Source organism: Chrysochloris asiatica, unplaced genomic scaffold (assembly GCF_000296735.1).
Source record: "Chrysochloris asiatica unplaced genomic scaffold, ChrAsi1.0 scaffold00128, whole genome shotgun sequence".
NCBI lineage: Eukaryota > Metazoa > Chordata > Mammalia > Afrosoricida > Chrysochloridae > Chrysochloris > Chrysochloris asiatica.
Window position 1 is genome coordinate 8,544,082 of NW_006408646.1, and position 22,603 is coordinate 8,566,684.

At 42.3% G+C, this 22,603-nt stretch overlaps 2 pseudogenes; one reads left to right on the plus strand and one right to left on the minus strand.

Moving 5' to 3' along the window:
* The first annotated feature begins 1,681 nt into the window (after positions 1-1,681).
* On the plus strand, positions 1,682-9,359 carry LOC102834861 (annotated as a pseudogene).
* Positions 9,360-19,104: 9,745 nt separating this feature from the next.
* LOC102835234 lies at positions 19,105-21,798 on the minus strand (annotated as a pseudogene).
* Between the last annotated feature and the right edge of the window lie 805 nt (positions 21,799-22,603).

Genomic DNA, 22,603 nt, shown 5'->3' on the forward strand with positions numbered 1-22,603 from the left:
TTTTGTGTTACGTGAGTCCCAGTCCAGAGCGATAGAGGTGTCTCTTAAGTTAGGAAACAGCCTCCAGAATGTTTACCAGGTAGGATTGGCAGTTCATTTTGATAACAGGCTATATAGCGGGATGGGGGAAGCTCCACTAAGGAAGTCATAAAGCTGTTAAAAGGCTTAAGAGTCCCTTTAATCAGCAAAAGAGGTCCAAGGTGTCGATAAAGATCTTCAGTGGAACTGCTAATGAGTTGCTCCCCCTGTTGACATACCTACTCATTGAGATTATGCTGAAAGATACTTTGGTATATAAATACAAACTGAGCAAGGGCATCCCCAACATTTAAAATTTTTTATTTTAATGAAACATGTTAAGGAAATAATGTTCTAGTCAAAATACCTAAGCCCCAAGTCTATTTCTTTGAAAGTATGGCCCTCCAGTGGGTTAGGTTGTGTCCATTCTGTATATGTACTACATATGTAGTTAAGTGTTTCATAAATATTTGAAATAAGAAGGAAAAACAGAATACCACAGAAGGAAAAACAATCAAATCAGCCTCCAGAGAATAGAAGACGTTTAAGGCTCAACAATAAAATAGCCAAGAAGGCTTGTTAATGGCAGGTCATGTGGAGAAACGAGGCATTCCCTACAGGTCGACTAAGAAGTCACAGAAGCAGAGAACTTGGGAGCATCGCTGATTTTGAGAAACAAGAAGGAGATCAAATTCCTGAGTAAGAAAGGATCTCGAGGTCAGACATAGAAAACATGACTCACATTCATGAAAACAGAGGCTTCTGTGTCACAGGGGAATATTAGAGACTATAAACTTAACTTGTAAAATGAGATTGTCAGTATTTAAGGTGAATTAACATAGTAAGTGGAATCTCCTCAGTGGTCTGCAGACGAAAGGCCTAGCAATCTTTTCCAAAACACCAGTCATGGAAAACCCTACAGAGCACAGTTCCACTGTGGCATACATGGGGTCACCATGAGTCCAAATCAACTTGACGTCAAGTAGCAACAACAGCAGCAGTCTGATGGATTGCAATCTCAGTCAACTGTCACTGCAGCTTTTAAAGTTCATTAACACTCAGTACATATTTAGCACTGACTTATTGCAGCAGGAGGAGCAGTGTATCAAATAGTTAAGAGTGTCAGTTTTAGAAAGCACCTGGGTTCTAGTCTCAGCACTTCAGTATGATTTGGGGGTAAATTACTTAGCATCTGCCATTCTTCATGTCCTTAGCTTACTGTCATGGCGGTTAAGAGTACAGGCACCAATGCCAGGATTTAAATTCCAGCTCTGTCACAAGCTAGGTCATCTCAGGCAAGCTCTATGACTCAATTTCTTCATGTGAAGGAGAGGGAGAGATAAAAATAGCATCTGGATATATTTACTATCTTTAAAAAACTTACAATCTAGTTATAACTCTCAGGCCAGTAACAAACAAAAACAGGCAATATGTAAGTGGGCATTAAAAAGTGTGATGCCAACAATAAGGTCTGTTCATTCAATGAACACTAAGTGTCTACTGTGTACCACACAGTAGTCCTGGTATGGCACCATAGGATAAGCACTGGACTACAATGTAGGTTTGAAGTGCAAGGTTGGTGATTCAAACTCACCAGTTGCTCCTCAGAAACCCTATACTGGCTTACTATGAGTCAGAACCAACTTGACAGCGCTTAATAACTATGCACCAGGTAAGCACTAAGCTGGGTACTGAGGACACAATAGTGAACCCCACACAGTTCCTGTTCTTTGGGAGCCATAGTCTAGTGTGATGGAACATGTTAGCAGACAGACAGTAGCAACGCAGTGAAAAGCTACCTTAGAGATTAGTACTGTGGGCACTCACAGGAGAGCCGTATGCCTTAGTCTTGGATTAGAAAAGGCTTGTCAAGGAAGTGAAACCTGAAGATGGGAAGGAGTTTACATTCGGTGAAACGACTTGCAGAAGTCTGGAAGTGTAAGCAATCACTGTGCCTAGGAGAGCATTCAAGGTGGGGCCAAACAAGTCAAAACCAAAAAACATGAAGCCAAAGAGGTAAACATTTCCTGGCCAGCTTATGGAGGTCTCTGAATGCCATGGTAAGGAGTAGGAACTTTATCCTGAAGGCAGTGTGAAACCATGAAGCTTAAGAGAGTGACCGGCAGACTTATGTTTTAGGAGAGTCACTCTGACGACCTTCCTTCCGCCTCCCCAGAGGAATGGAGGAGATCAAAGCAGAGGCTGGGAGGCCAGTGAGAAGGCTGCTACCATGATCTAAGTGTGAGACAACCACACCCTGGATATACAGGGTTGCATCCTGATAACTTAGACCATCTGGGTTTGAATCTTGCTCTGCCACTTAGTGACCATACGCAAATGACTGAACCACTCTGTGCCTCTGTTTCTTCATCTGAAAACTGGAGATGATAACATGATGCAGCTGCTTGTGAGAACATGCTTCCTTGGCACTGCATGGATGTAGGCAAGGAGGCTGTAAAGAAGCCGACTGTTTAGGAAGAAAAACAAGCAGGTCTCTACGATGGAAGGGATGTCAGGAGTTAGCAAGTAGGAAGAGCTAGGGAATTTGGTTTCTGAGACAGGGAACAGGAGGAAAGCCAGTTGGGTGGCCAGAGGTGGTGGTATTACTACCCAGAGAAGGTGGTGTTAGAGAAGCTGAGCGAAGAGAGCTTATTGGGGAGTAGAGGGAGTGGTCCGCATTGTGCCACCAGGAGGGTCAAGTAAGATAATGGAAAAAAACCCAAAACATTTATTTTAGCAACAAGGCCACTGGCAACCTTGTCAAGAGAAATTGTAGGGGCAGTGGTGGGCAGCTAAAATGTATGGGTTGTGGAATGAAACAAAGATGATGGAGACTATTAGAACAGACAACTTAGAGAAGTTCAGGACAGAACAGGGCCGTGGCTGGAAGGGTTATAGGCAATACACTGAGTACAATGTCATACTGGCCTATGGCATTCTGATTAGTTGAACATCCATTCTGAATGCTTAGTTCCTATACCATGCTGGTTTAAGAAGGGGAGCTGGCTTGAGGACAGGTAGTGAATTTGACCTTGGTGGTTTTTAATTTCACTTAAGGGCATGGTGTGTCCAATAAACAGTTTGATATGGGTGGACTGACTGAACAAAATAATCAGAGTAAGACTCAGATGAGTGGAATGGGCCAGGAGGCACTGGAGTAAAAGCAGGCCAGCAGAAAGGCACACAGGCGTTCTGGCTATTAAGACACAGGAGAGCTCAAGGGAGGGAGTCCAGGACTTCCAAATTGGCAAAGGAAAGACCCAAGTTGAGAGTTGAGATGGTTGACTTGGGTTAGGTGCTAAGCCTATGAGTCCTGGTGTGACACTGTAGGATAAGCACTGGACTAGTAGCAGCAAGGTCAGCCGTTCACAACCACCAGCTGCTCCTGGAAACCGACTCGAGAGCATACAACTACAGATGCTAAGCCTTGTGTAGGCAGCCACATGGCAAGCGAACTCTGCATTAACTTCAGGAACACTTTGCTGTTGCCCTATTTTTTGTGGTGTCTTCAGAGCATAAAAACATGCATCTGTGCATTTCAGGTGCTTCCAGTCCTGATTGTGGTGTTTGGCATGAATTACTTTTCATTTCTCATATACACATTTGTAGTTAGCATTTTTATTTATGTAAACAACATGTAAATCAGATGTTAATTTATAAATATATCCTGGGCGGGGAACAAACAAAGTAGCTGGGAAAATTCTCTTCTTCCTTTGTGATCTGACTGTTTCACTCCACTACTGCTGTTTGCAGTCCTGGTGTGGCACTGTAAGGTAAGTACCGGACTGCTAACCACAAGATCGACAGTTCAAACCCACCAGCCACTCCTTGGAAACCCTGTACAGGGTTGCTGTAAGTTGGAGCTAACTCGGTAGCACTTAATAACACCTGCTATTTACTCTTGTACTCAGCAAACAGCTACTGCATGTCTTCTGAGTCAGGGGCTGGCTTTCGTTTATCATCTCAGTTCCCTCCTGATAGTATTTCTCATTCTGCTCTGCCATGTGGACTGTCCTAGAAACTTTCTTAACCTCTCTGTTCCCAGCAGAGACTCTATCCCATCGCCTCTTAATATGCCTTTTAAAGAATGTGTATGTCAGAAAATAAGAAATATTCTCATTTTTATTTCTCAGCATCTGTTAAGGATTGAATTGTGTCCCTCAAAATACATGTGTTGTAAATCCTAACCTCTGGCCTGAAGTATCAGCACTGGACTGCTAACCACAAGGCCAGCAGTTCAAACCCACCAACTGCTCCTTGGAAACCTCATAAAGGTCGCTATGAGTCGGAACTAATTCAACAGCACTTAACAGCTATGGTTACAAGTTGGGCTGCTAACCACAGGTCAGCCACTCCGTGGGAGAAAGATGAGACTTTCAGGTCCTGTAAAGATTCACAGCCTCAGAAACCCTGTACAGAGTCACTATGAGTCAGAACCAACTTGACAGTGCATTGCCACCATGCCTGTGGTTATAATCCTATTTGAGGGCTGGTTGCCTTTATTTTGCCAATAAGGCAGGCCTAGTGTATGTCTTGGAGTCCTGGTGTGGCGCTGTACATTAATGCGCCAGATTGTAAAGCCATTTGAACTGCAAGGTCAGCAGTTCAAGCTCACCAGCTACTCCTTGGAAATCCTATACACGGGCACTATAGGTTGGAATTGACTCAATGGTACTTAATAACAGCAACAAAGCATATGTCTTGAGTCAATCTCACAAAATAGAAAAGGATCCGATTAAGTGAGCCCTGAGACAGAAAAAGAGACGCTAAGCCCCATGAGGATCTCCAGGAAATCAGAAGACAAGGATCTGCCTCTAAAACTTAGAGAAAAAGCCTTCAACTTAAGCTGGCATCCTGAATTCGGACTTCTAGCTTCCTAAACAATGACAAAATAAATTTCTGTTAAAGCCATCCACTTGTGGTATTTCTATTATAGCAGCTGTAGATAGCTTAGGTGCTGTAGGATAAGCACTGGTCTGCTAACAGCAAGGTCAGTGGTTCAAACCCACCAGCCACTTCACGGAAACCCTATAAAGGTTGCTATGAGTTGGAACAGACTCCACAGCACTTAACAATAAGTAACTAAGATAGCCCCCATTATTGTTGATGGCCATTGCCATTGAGTTGGTGCTAATTTATGGTGACCCCATGAGTGTGGAATAGGGTTTTTGAGACTGTAGTCTTTGAGAAGCAGATCAATAGGCCTGTCTTCCAAGGTGCCTCTGGGTGGGTTTGAACTGTCAACATTTTGGCTAGTAGTCCAGCATTTAACTATTTGTGCCATCCAGGGACCAGACTCCATTACAGTCAGTCAAAACAAAAAAGGAAAGAAAATAACCCCAAACAAGAGTATCGAATGATTATGGGTAGAAGAAAACGCTAGGACCAAAAAATCAATATCCTCTTACTATGAGAAGCAACCAAAAGAGCAGATTGCTGGCCTTCTCATCTTCTGTGAAGCCCAAAACAAAAACCCCACAATAGCTGAGTCTATTCCAACTCATAGCAATCTTAATAGGACAGGATAGAACCGTCTCACAGTTCCTTACGGAAGTCAACTGTGATGACACCTTTTTCCTGCAGAGCTGCTGCTAAGTTCAAACCACTGACCTTTTGGTTGGCAGTCAAGTGCTTAACCACTGCACCACCATGGCTCCTCTGTGAAGCCCAGGTAGCAGAAGTGAGCAGTGTTACTGGGGTATCATCAGTAGACGCAGATTGGCCCCAGTATGGCAAGGCCCTGAGTTCAATAAGTGGAGGTTAAGTACTAGCTTCAAACTCAGTGTGTTCTCTGAATTCTGAGGATATTTCTACCTGGAGCTTTCTTGTACATTTCCCTTAATAGCTCAGTGGGAAGTCAGCCATCACTGCTAAGTGTTTTTGAGCTTTCTGCAGCGTTGGCAGCAATTTCTCTATTATCCTGACATTAGAAATAGAAACACTGCCCACATGCAGCGAGGGCTGTTGCCACTCGGGCAGTGGTTGAGCATTTCCACTTTCCAGGATCTTGTCCTTTCCAATGTTGAGTGGCCTAGCCTTTGGTCACCTACATGAGTCATCAGATTCATGAGAAAGCCTCCCTGTTGCTAGAGTGGGACTTCCCCCCCAATCAGCAATCTGCTTTTCTCTCTGCGTTTCTGCTCTTTTCTAACAGGAAAATCTACTCTAATCAACATTAAATTGTTGTTAAGTACCATCAAGCCAATTCCCGACCCATAGTAACCCTGTATAGAGTTTCCTAGGAGCAGCTGGTAAGCTTGAGCTGCTGACCTTGTGGTTCAAACTGACCTTACAGTCCAGTGCATTAACCCACAGTGCCACACCAGGACTCCAAACATTAAATAAGCTAATATATATAAAGCATTTAGAAGAGTGCCTCACACATAGGAGATATAGAATATTATTGTTGTTGTATATAAAGAGTAAAGTTGTAACTTTGAAGGCTAAGGTACACCTGATCCAAGCTATGATATTTTCATTCATCTCATATGCATATACAAGTTGGACGATGGATGAGTAACATTTTCAGTCCTGTCCAAAAAAGTTATCAGAGTTATATTTGTTTCTGCATACTTGTCAGTACTGAGTAATGTTACCTAAGTGTTAAAATTATGTAGCGGGTATGTTGTTGTTGTTGTTAAGTGCTGTCGAATCGATTCTGATCCATAGTGACCCTGTATAGGTTTTCCAAGGAGTAACTGGTGGGTTTGAATTGCCAACCTTGTGGCTCACAGTCCAGTGCTGATCATGTAGCACCACAGTGGGTGCATCATGTGGAAATTTTCATTTCACTAATGCCTTCATTTCTTCCTGTGTTGATTCATCTGTTCACCAATCCCAAACCCTCACCTTTGGTAAGCTATGTGTTGATTTATCCATTTTAAATGTTTTTATTTTTATTTTTTAATGTATTATCCATATTCTAGGTATCATATTTTATCAGATATGTTTTTTAAATATTCTGTTCAATTCAGTGACTTCTCTTTATATGTTAAGCATCTTTCGAAATACGTTTTTTATTTTGATTAAAAAAAAAAAAAAAGTTGGATTATGAATAGGATTCCTGGTATGATGCTGTAGAATAAGCACTTGACCACAAGGTCAGTTTGAACTGAAAGGTCAGCAGTTCAATCCACCAGTCGCTCCTCAGAAACCCTATACAGGGTCACCGTGAGTCAGAACCGACTTGACAGCACTTAACAACAACAATGAAGAGGAAGACCAGAGAAGAATTTGATACGTTTAAATTAAGGTGTTGGCAAAGAATACAGAGTATACCAGGGAGTGCCAGAAGAACAAACAAACCTTTCTTGGAGAAAGTAAAACCTGAATGCTCCTTAGAAGCAAGGATGGCAAGACTTTGTCTCACATATTGTCAAGAAGGACCAGTCTCTGGAGAAGGACATCATGCTTGATTAAGTGGAGGGTCCGCAAAAACCAGGAAGACCCTCAATGAGATGGATTGACACAGTGGCTGCCACAAAGGGCTCAAACAGATTGTGAGGATGGCACAGGACTGGGCAGTGTTGTGTTCTGCTGTACATAGGGTCATTATGAATCAGAATCAACTCAAGGGCATGTAACAACATTATTATTTTTTATTATTATTATTATTACCATCACCCCCACCTGAGCCCTAGTGAACCTCTTTTTCGTTCTTGTTCTCCTGGCTGGCTTCAGCAAATTCAATGATCTGGAAATAGGATAGAAAATGTTTGCTTTCTGTGAAAACTCCATGCTATCTGAAATGGGATAGTGGGAAGTTGGAGACGTTTCATGGTACCAGTGACATTTGTGGATTGGATGAAATAATGGAGTTTGAAAGGAAACAGCATGTGCAAAGGTGCTATGTGTTGTGGACTGATTTATAACTTTACTCCCCCCCATTCCTGTATGTGTTATAAATCCTAACATCTATGCCTGTGACTATAATCCCAATTAGAAATAGGTTGTCTTTGGTATGTTAATGAGACAAAACTAGTGTAAGATTTTTCTTGAGTCATTTTCTTATAAGATATATATATATATAGCAGACTACAACAAGCAAGCAAACAGAGATGCAGGGGAGATCAGTGCCAAGCCACATGAAATCATACTGAAGATACAAGGGCCTGCCTCCAGAGCAAACAGAGAAAGAAAGTCTTCCCTAAAGCCAGTGCTCTGAAGGTGGACTTCTAGCCTCCTATGTGAGAAAATATAGTTGTTTGTTAAAGCACTTGTGGTCTTTCTATTATAGCAGCACCTAAGACGTAAGTAAAGAAGAACCTGCTTGTGTATGGATAATGGCTAGAAGTTTGGTATATGGTTAGGGACTGAGGATGGGATGGAACTGAGTGGAGTTGAGCCTGCAAAGCAAGGATACGGCCTTTTGATTTCAGTATGTACTTGTACCTTTAGGACACAGGCACATTTCAAAGCAAAATGTAATGAACTCAAGCACATTTAACAACAACAAAGCGTATGAATGTTCTACCTTAAACATTAAGATCTATTTAAAAACTAATATGTGAGATCACTGTTGTGAAAAGTTAAAAGATTTTCTTGATAAAGAAACATTCCAGGTTTTCTGTGCAGGCGGCAGTCTGAAGTGGTCCAGTTGTGGTGTGCAGTCTCAGGCCTCACACCACTTGCAGTACCAGGACATCACTGTCTTCCACAGTAAGGCCTACAGCAACATGCTGGTGTTGGACGGCGTCATCCAGTGCACAAAAGAGGAACGAGTTCTCCTACCAAGAAATGATTGCCAACCTCTGCTGCCACTCCAGTCTGCCCAAGGTGCTGATTATTCAGGGTGGGAACAGGAGTGTCCTGTGGGATGTACTCAAGTACCCATCTGGTGGAGGCCGTGGTCCACTGCAAAATTGATGAGGATGTCGTTCAAGTCTCTTAAGTTCCTGCTAAACATGGCTGTTGGCTACTCCAGCTCAAAGCTGACCCTCCATGTGGGTGATGGTTTTGACTTCATGAAATGGAACCAGGATGCCTTAGATGTTATCATCACTGACTCCTCAGACCCCATGGGACCCGTTGAGAGCCCCTTCAAAGAATACTATTACCAGCTCATGAAGACCGCCCTCAAGGAGGATGGCATTCTCTACTACCAAGGCCAATGCCAGTGGCTGCACCTGGACCTCATCAAGGAGATGCGCCAGTTCTACAAGTCACTCTTCCCAGTGGTGACCTATGCCCACTTCACCATCCACTCTTACCCCAGTGTCCAGATGGGCGTCATACTGTGAAGCAAGAACCTGAGCACCAATTTCTCGGAGCCTGTGCAGCTGCTGACACAGACTCAGGTGGAGCAGAGGCAGCAGATGGCTGGCTGCCTTTGCACTGCCTGAGTTCGCCCACACAAGGCCCCAAATGATGTGAGCTGAGCCCAGAGCTGCTGCCACCACCATCACCCAGAAACCACAGACCAGTGAGCCTCAGGGTGCCTGGACCTCCCCAGCCCAGCACAAGACCCTCTTCAGGCTCTCACCCACTCACCAAGTGTTACCAGCCCCAGAATGCTGCCCAGCCTGCCCTGCTTGGCAGTCTGCATCTGTCTCTTCTTTCTCTCTGCGTGGTGTTCAGCCTCCAGCCTGTACTAGCTGTATACAGCACCTTCTCTGCCTTCTGTCCCCTCACACACCTAACACGTGTATTTATAACAACAACAAAAAGAAACATGCCATGATCATTACCAGAGGTGGAAGGAAGGAAAATTATTCACTGGCTAGAGAGTGACATGGATGACTGGCAGACAACATATAACAAGAGGGAAGTTGACAGAGGAAAGATGAAGGTAACAGAAGACACAGCGAGAGCAAATTTCAGAGTCTCTTCTGACATTCATTTTGGTCTTTTCTTTCTTAAAGACTTTTTTTATGTTCTTGATGACATCCAACAATTCTTCCAGTCTTCAGTCATTAGCGTCTAATTCATCAAATCTGTTCTTGAGATACTCTCTAAATTCAGGTGGGATATGTTCAAGGTCATATTTTGGCTCTCATGGAGTTATTTAAATTTTCTTCAACTTCAGCCTGAACTTGAATATGAGCAATTAATGGTCTGTTCTTCAGTCTAACCCTGGCCTTGTTTTGGCTGATGATAGGAAACTTTTCCACCATCTCTTCCCACAGATGTAGTCAGTTTGATTTCTGTGTATTCCATCTGGTGATGTACAGGTTTATATTGTCTTTTATGTTGTTTAAAAAAGATGTCTGCAATGAAGAAGTCATTGGTCTTACAAAATTCTATCATATGATCTCCAGCATCATTTCTATCACCAAAGCCATATTTTCCATCAACTGATCCTTCCTTTGTTTCCAACCTTTGCATTCCAATCACCAGTAATTATCAGTACACCTTTGATTGCATGTTTGATCAATTTCAGACTGAAGAAGTTGGTAGAATTTGAATAATAGTTGTATTAACTGGTCTTCCATGTAGGCTTATGGATATTATCCTATCACAGACAGTGTTGTACTTCAAGATAGATCTTGAAATGTCCTTTTTGATGATAAATGTATCACCAGTCTTCTTCAATTTGTCATTCCCGGAATAGTAAACAATGTGATTGTCAGAGTCAAAATGGCTAATACCAGTCCATTTGAGCTCACTGATGCCTAGGAGTTTGTTGAAAGATTTCAGTTCCCAGCGCCTTGTTCTTTACCAATGCCTTCAGTGCACCTTGGATTTCTTCCTTAAGTATCATTGGCTCTTGAGCATATGCTACCTCTTGAAATGGTTGAACATCAACCATTTCTTTTTAATATAGTGATTCTGTGTATTCCCTTTATCCTATTTTGATGGTTTCCGCGTCATTCAACACTTTGCCCAGAGAATTCTTTAATATTGTAAGCCAAGGCTTGAACTTTCATTTCAGTTCTTTCAGCTTGAGCGTGTTCTTCTTTTTTGGTTTCCTAACTCCAGGTCATACATTTTGTTATTATATTTGACTTCATCTTCTCAAGATGACCATTGAAATTTTCTATTCAGCTATTTTACCTCCTTATTTCTTCCATTTGCTTTAGCATATGTACACTGGAAGAGTCTTTTCTGACATCTATTTTTTTTTTTTTTTGACTGGTGTTTTCTTTTGTTGTTATTTTATTATTTTTAGCTTTATATTGTGAATTGAGTGAAGGTTTACAGACTGTATCATCAGCTTTACATTCAACAAATTATACACTTTTCATCTCAGTGATTACAATCCCCTCCCTGCAACAACAGTCATCCCACTTCCTCCCTGTGGCTCCCCATTAAGTGTTATAATTCACAAATGAACAAAGCAAAAATATATGATGTACACACATACAAGGCAAAAAAATATATATTGACAATGTTGTTTCAAGGTTGTGTTAAATTGTTTTTTATTTCTCTTCCATTTAACCTTTGCATACTCTCTGTAAGTCTTCCCCTATCTTCATTGTTCATCTGCCACCCTCCCTCTTCTTATGTATTGCCTGGGTCCACTCTCTAGCCAGTGAATTATTCTTCCTTCCCCCCATCCCTGGTAACCATCAAAGAATGTTTCTTTTAGCATGGAATCCATTTCTTAAAAAGCTTTTATAATAATGGTCTCATATACAATATTTGCCCTTTTATGATTGACTAATTTCACTCAGCGTAATGCCCTCCATATCTCTAACACTTTAAAGAGGTTTTTTTTTTTGTTTGTTTTGTTTTTTTTAAATCAAATGTTTTTATTTTGCATTGAGTGAAAGTTTACAGGGCACATCATCAGCTTCACATTCAACCATTCATATAGCTTGTTTCATTACGTTGATTATTATCCCTTCCATATATCATCAGTTTACAGTGTTTCTCTCTATCCTCTTTAGCTTTTTTTTTTTTTTTTTGGATGGGGGGGCTGACATCTATTTTTGTCTTTTCCTTCTTTCTTGTCTTCTTAATGACCTTTTGCTTTCCTCCTGTATGATATTCTTGATGTCATCCCACAACTCTTCTGGCCTTTGGTCTCTAGTGTCTAATGCATCAAAGCTGTTCTTCAGATGATCTCTAAATTCAGGTGAGATATGTTCAAGGTTATATTTTGGCTTTTGTGGATTTGTTTTAATTTTCTTCAGCTTCAGCCTGAACTTGCATATGAGCAAATGATGGTCTATTTCTATATAGTTATTTTGTTATAGTGACATCATACATTACTTTCTCTTTTTCTGACTTATTTTGCTCAGCATAGTAAGTTTCCTGGGTGTATTCAGGTTGTGGCATTCATTTCTCTTTATGAATAATATTCTACTGTACATATATACCATATTTCATTTATCCATTTTTCTGTTGAGGGATATTTTGGCTGTTTTCACATTTTGACTATTGTAAGAAGGGCTACAATGAACATTGTTGTTTTTGCACATTTTTAAAATTAGTTTGTCTTTTTGTTGTTATAAGTTATTTATATATTCTGGATACTAGACTCTTATAAATGATTTTTAAATGTTTTCTCCCATTCTGTGGGCTGTCATTCACATTCTTGATAGTGCCCTTTGATACACAAAAGTTTTTAATTTTGAGGAAGTCCCATTTATCTACTTTTTTCGTTTGGTTGCTTGTGCTTTGGGTGTCATATCTAAGAAATTATTGCTTAACCCAAGGTCACGAGAATTTCTACCTGTATTTTCTTCTATGAGTTTTATAGTTTTAGCTCTTACATTTAAGGTCTTTGATCCATTTTGAGTTAGTATTTGTATATGATGTGAGGTAGGGGGTCAAACTTCATTCTTTTCCATATCCTAGCATCATAGATTGAGCGAGCTCTTCCTTTCCCCCATTGAATAGTCTTGGTATGGCAGCTTTGTCGAAACGGAGTTGATCATACATATATGGGTTTGTTTTTCAGCTCTTAATTCTTTTCCATTGACCTGTCTGTGTATCCTTATATCAGTACCACGCTCTCTGGTACCTTTGTGAATGCTCTACTTTTATTACTCCAGATTTGCTTCTGATTTTTAGTACATTTGTCTATTACATTCAGCATTTTGTGTCCTCCTTTTCACTTTTTTTGGAGCATGCGTTTCTATGTGGAACTTTTATATAATCAGCACACTGGTCATATAAAATAATGATTCTTTATTGCCTTACTGTGCTATAGTTGATTTTGCCAGGCTGTGATTTCACTCTGTGTCTGGGTTGTTTTTTGTTGCTCTACATAGCCTTGTTTGTGCTGTTTCATGTGAAATCAGACTCATTAGCTATCCAGCCCCAAGTCCCAGATGTCAAGGACGGCTGACTGCTACTTTTAGCTCATCTTCTCAGACACTCTGACTCCTCCCATCTTCCTCAACTCTAATTCACTGTTTCCTGCCAGTTGTGAGGTGAACTGCTGGGCCAGAAAGCCTGCTAAGAAACCCTCTTCCTTGAACAGAGCTCCCCAAAGGTATCAGCCTTAAGATCTGCTGTATACTTTTTTGTAAGTCGCCCTGGTGTGGTGCAGTAGCATAAACACTGCACTGGTAACTGCAAACCTACCAGCCATTCTCAGAAACCCTATACAAAGTCTCTATGAGTGGGAATCTAGGAGACACAGGAAGAGAACCTCGCTTGCTCATGCTGCCTGTGCAAGCATTTACAAATATTGCTTCCATACACATAATCTGTCTTCAAAAATAAGGTACTCCCAGAGTTTATAAGACTTGTTCAAGGTCTCCAAGTGACCTCACAGTGCAAGTAGAAACAGAACTCACCCCCAAATCCTATGGATTTCCTTTTCTGGAACGACTATGAAACACTACTTCCTTATTGGGCAACAGAATGTTGCATGTACAGCTCTGTAATTTTCCTAAGGGAGGTTTTAAGTTCCATCTTGCCTTTTGATAAATCAAGTTGATTATCTTCTCCTCTTTAGATTCAGTGCCCATTTCACTAAAGTCTTTGGGAGATTCTGCTATAACAAAGCACTCTAGTCTTGTACCTATTGAAAATTGTTACAGGTGAAGTGAGTGTATGTTTGCACAAGATAAAAGGAAATTCTGTGGATCAAGCGATGAAGGGGGTTTGAAAGCAGATGGCTTCAAATTGATTTCATCAGCCCACAGTTAAGACCCCCGTTTCCCCAGTACCAAGTTCTGTGTATCCTGGTAAGTGTACCATTGAGTCGGTTTTGAATCATAGCAACCCTGTATAGTGTTTCCAAGGCTTTTAAATCTTCGTGGAGCACAAAGCCTCAGTAGAAGAAAATTACTTGTGGGATCCGCACTGGACTGTTAACCACAGGTCAACAGTTCAAATCCATCAGTCGCTCCTTGGAAACTATACAGCAGAGATGGGGAACCATTTCTCTGCCAAAATTTATAACATCACTCATGGGCCATACAAAATTAAAATTAGCCTACTTTATTTGGTCAAATATTTAATTAACTCACCCTGGAATCCTGGTGTGGCACTGTGAGTTAATGCGCCAGACTTCAAAGCCATTTGAACTGCAAGGTCAGTGGTTCAAGCTCACCAGCTGCTCCTTGGAAATCCTATACAGGGTCGCTATGGGTCGGAACCAACTTCGACGGCACTTAAGAACAATAGGAGTCCTGGTGTGGCGCTTGTAGGTTAATGCGCCAGACTGAAGAGCAGTTCGAACTGCAAAGTCGGCAGTTTAAGCTCACCAGCTGCTCCTTGGAAACCCTATACAGGGTCACTATGGGTCAGAATCGACTCGATGGCAGTTAACAACGACAACATACAGCCTGCGGGCCGGACGTTCCCAATCCCTGCTATACATGGTCGCTGTTGAGTCAGAACTGACTCATCCACTCTTAATTAAGTAGCTCTTACCCTGACCCCTTTTGTCCAGCTGAAGAACCTGATGTTTCTGGCGCCCCCTGCTGGCATCTCCTTTGGAATTGCATACAAGTACCCTTGGCAGCAGAGAACTGGATGGAGCCAAAGCCGTTTTGCCAAGAAAATATAGAACATTGTTGTGGAATGCCCTAGCCAGTCCAGGCAGGTTTGAGAAGGAAGAAAGCAACTTGGTGAAAACAGTTCTGGGAAATGTTTTCATTCCCTTCTGTGGGAGGAGCAGGAAAGATGACCTACTGCCAGCGATTCCAGAGGGCAGAATGAGGGCTACAGTCCAGTGACCACCAGGGCCCATAAACGAGCTGATCATTATGTGGGAGTCGGACCCTGTTGGGAATGGAGATAGTGATGTCTTCTTCCCTTAAGACAAAGTACTCTGTGGTCAGACAGAGTCACCAGGAGGGCAGGGAGGAGATTTTATTAAAGTGAAATACAGATGATGGTGGATCTAGACAGGAGCATCTCAGCATGTGTGATCCTGTGTTAGATACATGATGACCCTCATCTCATCCCCCAGCTCTTAAAACCAGAATTTTGGGTGGAGGTTCTGCCCAGACTGTATTCCTCCATCCTCTCAATAATGCAACACATTGTCCACACCTACCTGCTTAATTCTATTCTAGCGCCCTCTCCTTGCTTAGAAATTATATACTCTTACTACTAATCTTTTAAGGAGCTCTGGTATTGTAGTGGTCAGCTGTTCAAAACTATCAAGAGAAAGACGAGGCTATCTGCTCCCGTAAAGATTTACAGCCTCAGAAACCCTATTCAGGATTGCTATGAGTCTGAACCAACTCCACAGGCATACCTCCACCACCTACTCTTTGAATCACATTTCTTGGTTTGTTTATTTATTATCTGTTCTACAACACTTTCCCAGAAGGTGGGCTGTGGCAGAGTGGATCTCTCCAGACTCCATCTGACTACAGGCAACAAGAAGAGTATTAAATCTGGTCAGAAGCTAAGAGCAGATCCCTTTCTCTTCTTTCCAATATCACACCCAAGGACAGGGTAGATTCCAACTCATGGCAGCCCCATGTACTATAGAGTAGAAGTACTCCATAGAGTTTTCTTAACTATAATCTCTTTATAGACCATATTTTTGTTGTTGTTGTTAAGTGCTGTCAAGTCAGTTCTGACTCATAGTGACCCTGTATAGGGTTTCAAAGAAGCAGCTGGTGTGTGAACCACAAACCTGCTTGTTAGCAGTCCAGTGCTGATTCTGCAGCACCACACCAGGGCTCTAATAGTCCAACATATACATGTCTACATACAATTTTATTTTGTTGTCATTGAGAACATATACAAGAAAACAGACACCAATGCAAACGTTTCGACATGTACTATTTATTGACACTGATTACATTCTTCAAGTTGTGACCATTCTCACCCTCCTTTTTCAGTTTCCCTTTCCAATTAACGTGAGTTCACTGCCCCTTAAGGTTCCTGTCTAATCTTTTGAGCTGCTATTGTCAATCTGCTCCCATACTGATAGTTTCTTAAGAGAACATTATGCTCAAGGTAGATATTTGTAATGAGTTAAGCTAAATTATTGTTTGGTTTTAAGAAGATTCAGAGGATATGTTTGGTTTAAGATTTAAAGACTATCTCAGGGCAATAGTTTCAAGGGATCATGGCTCCAGGAAGTCTGGAATCTATGAGACTTTGAAATTCTGTTCTGCATTTCTTCCCTTTTGATCAAGATTCTTCTATGGAATCTTTAATCAGAATGTTCAGCAATGGTAGCTAAGCACCATGCAGTTCTTTTGCTCTCATGACAAAAAAGGCAGTTGTTTGTGGAGGCAATTGGCCACTCACTCCGTATCCTCATATTCCTGACTCTCCCTCTTCCTCTGTTGTTCCAGGTGAATAGAGGCCAACTATTGTGCCTTGGATGACCACTTACAAGCTTGTAAGATCCCAGGCACTACATAACAAACAGAAGAACTAAGCATGTTATTAAGCCAATTCACTGGGGTGTCCCATGAAACCATCGCTCTAAGCCTCCAAAACAAGAAACCAAATCCCATCAAGTTTTCTGGTTATACATAATAAACAACTTCAGCAGCTACTTTCAGGTACTTTTTTTTTTTTTTTCCTGTTGCAGTTGTCAATGTACCTATCACACAACTTTTGCCAGTTCAACTTTTTACAAATATACAATTTACTGACAACAGTGACAATAATCAGCTGTGCATCTCTACCCTTAATCAACATGATGTTTCTATTCCTGTTATGTTTCTATCCTCCTCTCCTGTCCCTGGTTGTTACTATTGTTGTTAAGTGCTGTTGAGCTGGCTCTGACCCTATATAGGGTTTCCAAGGAGCTGGTGATAGGTTTGAACTGCCGACTTTGTGGTTCACAGTCCTGTGCTAATCCTATAGCGCCTCACCAGAGTCCCCCTGGTAGCCACTAATAAACTTTGTTCTTATACAGTTGCCTGTTCCTGTCTTTTTAATGTAAGTCATACAATATTTGTCATACAATATTTGTCCTCTTCTAATTGACTTATTTCATTCAGCAGAATATCTTCTAGCTCCTTCCATAACTGTAGCATCTATCAAGACTTCATTTCTCCAACTGGCTGAGTAGTAGTCCATTGTATGTATATATCACATTGTGTGTAACCATTCATCTGTTGATGAGCGTTTAGTTTGTTTCCACCTTTGCATCATTGTAAACAGTGCTGCAATGAACACAGGTGCACAAGTCACTTGTTGGAGTCTCTCCTTTCAAGTCTTTTTGATATATACCTAGAAGTAGAATTGCTGAGTCATATGGAAGTTCTATTTTTAGATTTTTGAGGAGCAGCTATACTGTTTTCTATAACAGCTGTACCATTTTGCATTCCTACCAACAATGGGTTGTTGTTGTTGTTAGGTGCCATCAAGTTGGTACCGAATCATAACAACCCTGTGCACAACAGAATGAAACACTGCCCGGTCCTGGGCCAATCTTACAATGTTACTATGCCCGAACCCATCACTGCCACCACTGTGCCAATCCATCTCATTGGGGGTCTTCTTTTTTTCTCTGACCTTCCACTTTACCAAACATGATATCCTTCTGCAGTGACTGGTCCTTCCTGATAATACATGTTAAGTATTGAGATGAAGTCTGGCCATCCTGGCCTCCAAGGACAGCACTCTGGCTGTACTTATTCCAACACAGATCTGTTTGTTCTTTTGGCAGTCCATGGTACTTTTAATATTCTCCTCCAACACCATAACTCAAATGCATCAATTCATCTAAGGTCTTCCTTATTCACTATCTAGTTTTTGCATCATATGAGGTTACTGAAAATACCATGGCTTGCTTGCGTCAGGCGCATCTTAGTTCTCAAACTAACATCTGTGCTCTTGACTACTTTAAAGAGGTCTTGTGCCGCAGATTTGCCTAATACAATAATGTCATTTGATTTCTTGATTGCTGCTTCTGTGAGTGTTGATGGTTGTTCTGAGCAAAATGAAGTCTTTGGCAACTTTAATCTTTTCTCCATTTATATGGATGCTGCATATTGGTCCAGTGGTAAGGATTTTTGTTTTCTTTACATTGAGATGCAACCCATACCAAAGGCTGTGGTCTTTGAAGATCAAAAATCAATAATGGATTACGGTTCCTATTTCCCCATATCCTTATCAGTATTTTGTTTTGTTTTGTTTTTTCACTGCTGTACTTTTATTTCTCCTTACACAAGGCCATGTTACTGGGGTCTAATGTTTGCACATGACAGTAGAAAAACTAAAATTTGCTGTCATCTCAGAGTTGAGAATTGCATACTTTCCTTACATAAATTAAAATGATTAAGTAAGTGTACAAGTTTAAATGCAAACTATCTTCCAACTCAAGGCAAGGAATAACCCACCAACTTCCCATGGGAGAACATCAGCTAATAAAGGAAATGTGTCCCCAAGGCTCAGATTCTTCCAACCCTCATAGGTATGATAACTGCTCCAAGCCACTTTCCAACCCTGCAGGGGATCCTGGAGCCATCAGCTCCTTGCATTAATACCCTGTGCAGACTTGCCACAACAACGGACTTTTCCCCACCGTGTCATCCCTTCACCTTGACTACCAAGTGACCAATTCACATGATCTAGGGCCTTAAACCAAAGATATGTACAGGGTATTAAACATAGACCAAGAGAACAGGTAACTTGAATAAAAGGTCAAGATCAGCAACAAGTCCTGTGATCCAGTGCTGCTGATACCCAATTACAGGCTTCAAGGACAATTTCTTTACAAAGGCTTCTTCCAGTTTCAGAGGCGAGCATGAGAAGAGTGGGTTTTCAGAGCAAACCTGCACTCAGAAATGAGCTCATGCAGCAGATGGTACCTGTTAGCAGTCCATAGCATTTGTGATGGACAATGGAAGGGCCTGGCTTGTGGTACTTCTGCTTGCTGATCCACATCTGCTGGAATGCGGACATCGAGACTTAGATGGAGCTGCTGATCCAGACATTGTACTTTTGTTGGGGGAGAGGGGGGAGAGCAATAATCTTTTTTTTTTTTTTTTTAATTAAATAAATGTTTTATTGTGTATTGTGTGATAGTTTACATGGGGGAACATTAGTTTTACATTCATTCTATCATACATTGTTTCATTGCCATAGTTACCATCCCATCCATGCATAATCACCAACCAAAGTGTATATACCCTGCAATCCTGCCCACACCCCGCCCTCACAGTCCTCAGCACACAGCCCCTTTCCCTCTCTGGATCTCAAGTCCTCAGCTACACCGTTTCTTCACGTCATCCTCTCTGTCTCCATCTCAGGCCTCACTGCTTCTCTGGGTGGGGTCCCGCTCTCCGCTCTTCTCCATTGATGGTCCCAGGGCCCTCCTCTCCTAGACTGAAAAGTTAATCACTCTCCTCCTTGCTATAAAATATCCACCTTTACATTTCCAGTCCTGACAATCAGTCCTGATAACAATTGTTCGCCCTTGCATCACAAGAGACCCATCTGCATTTCTTTTCATAGCCTTTCCTAGACAGGTTGGATACTACTCACTGGAGACTCTACCATCCTCCCCGCCCTGTCGATCTAGGTTCCCTCTTGAAAGCTTGTAAGCCAGTCACTTCTTACCTTTGTATCCCTTCCCCCATTTTGGGTAGCCAATGTTCAAGTTGCCCATCCCTATCTACTCTTTGTGCGGAGGGGATGGAAATAATTCTTAGGGCAGGGATTTGTTTACTATTTTGAGCTACTGCATTTATAGGTGCAGGTCGTTTATCAAGTTGTATTAGAGGACGCTTTCCCCACCCCCCCTTCTTTCTTCTTCCCGTTGAGCTCTGTTCATCCAGTCATTGAAGCCAGGTCAAGTGGGTATCATCCGCAAGTGTGGGTGTTCTTGCGTCTGTCCGCCCTCTTCTTATCAGCTGGTTGCTTTGCTCTCCACTCTAGTCCTCTGAGGCTGTGTCACTGACTCTGAGCCCATGAGTCCCCAGGTCTTGCCTCCTTCCTGGCCAACTAAGTCTACACCCGGGATCACAGTAGTCTGCTGAACCATGCAGGCCTTAGCTCACCGCTTCACTGATATTCTTCGGTCACTTCTCCTTATGGGTGCATGGTCGCCAATCAGAGCGTGTATTCCCATTACATCTTAGTCTTGGAAGAGGATTTGCACTGAGAAGACCCAACCACTTGCCTTGATGTCTCCTGGGCAAAGAACTTGCTTGTTCTTGTGGTAACAGTTGGACTGTCCTTATTGTTTTGTATTTTTCTTGTAGGTCTTTCTTTCAAGTCGTATCTTCTGGTTTTCTGGCTGTTCCAGGCTGGTCTGCTTGTCCTTTCAAGAGGAAAGTTTCCCATCTCTGAAGGTCTGGATGTGATTGAGGCTTCTATTTATATTCTTATGTAATGCAGAGACTCCCCAGGAAATCTCCTTCACTGGACACATTGTAGCCCCATTTTAGGTATTTCAATCAGTTTTAGGCAGAAGACGGACTTACAAACTTTCTATGGTGATATTTCTAGCTATTCCTTTCTCTTCCCTGGGGGAAAGCAATAATCTTGATCGTCATGGTGCTGTGCACCAGCTCTGTGATCTCCTGCATCCACTCAGCAATGGTGGTTCTGCCTGACAGTACATGTTGGCATACAGGTCCTGCCGGATGTCCACACCACATTTCATGATGTACTTAAAGGTGGTCTCGTAGATGCTGCAGGACTCCATAGTTAGGAAGGAGGGCTGGAGGCGCGCTTCTGGCACTGGAAGCACTGTTTGCTAATGGTGATGACCTGCCCATGGGGCAGCTCATAGCTCTTCTCTGGGGAGAACGACAGCGTGACAGTCACCATCTCCTGCTCAAAATCCAGAGTCGGTGACAATGCCAGTGGTGCAGCTGGTGGGGTACTGGGACAGCACGGCCTGGATGGCCAAGTTCATGGTGGGGGTGTTGAAGGTCTCAAACATGATCTGGGACATCTGTCATCAGCAGCATGGGGTGCCCCTCGGGGGCTATACGCAGCTTGTTGTAAAAGGTGCAATACCAGATCTTCTCCATGTCATTCCAGTGGGTGACGATGCCGTGCTCCATTGGGTACTTGAGGGTCAGGATGCCTCTCTTGCTCTGGGCCTCGTCACCCACAGAGTTGTCTGTCTGGCCCATGTGCATCATGACGCCCTGGTGCGGGGTGGGAAGGGGGTGCACCCCACGATCAAGGGGAAGACTGCGCAGGGAATGCCTTGCGCAACCATCTCTTCTTCCATGGCATCCGGAGAGGCCAAGTGACAGCAGTAGTGAACACAAGTGGAGAGAGAAGCGGAGACTGAGACCCTTACCAGTATTTTAAATTTTCTGTTTTGCTTTGTTTTGATCTTAACCATCTTCTTGCAGTTGTTAAGTGCTGTTGAGTTGGTTCCAACTCATAGTGACCCTGTATAGGGTTTCTCAGGAGAGGCTGGTGAGTTTGAACCACTGGCCTGGCAGGTAGCAGTTCAGTGCTTATCCTATAATGCCACACCAGAACTTCAGTCATCCTCTTAGGACCTAGTCTATGATTAAGAACCAATGGCATAACATACACAGAGTAGATAAGGATGGGCAAATTGGACATTGGCTTACCCAAAATGGGGGGCTACCAAGGGCAAGAAGTGACTGGCTTACAAGCTTTCAAGAGGGAGCCTAGATCCAGAGGGTGCGGAGGAAGGTAGAATCTTCACTGAGCAGTATCCAATCTGTCTGGACGGGGCTAATGAAAGGGGATGGGGATAGGTCCCTTGTGGTACAATGGTGAAAAATTGTTATCAGGACTGACTGTGAGGGTTGGAAATGTAAAGGTGGAAGTTTTGTAGCAAAAGGAGGGGAGTGACTGACTTTGCAGTCCCAGAGCGGAGGTCCTTGGAACCATAAAGGGAGAAGAGCGGAGTGAGGGCCCTACCCAGAGAAGCAGTGACACCACAGATAGAGGCAGAGATGATGATGTGGAAAGATGGACCCAGAGAGGGAGTGGGACTGTGTGCTGATGACTGGGGGACAGACCTGCAGGCTATGCCCTTTGGTTGGTTGATGATGCATGGAGGGGATTGTAACCATGGCAGTGAAACAATATATGATAGGATGAATAAAAGTTAATGTTCTCCCATGTAAACTATCACATGATTCACAATAAACATTTTTTTTTTTTAATTAAGGAGGTGCTTTTATTTTCCCTGAGGAATCTATACTTTGAAATCCTGTTTATGTTTTGTTTTTAAATTTAAGGTTTTTATTGTGGATTGAGTGAAAGTTTACAGGGCACATCATCAGTTTCACATTCAACAATTCATATAACTTGTTTCATT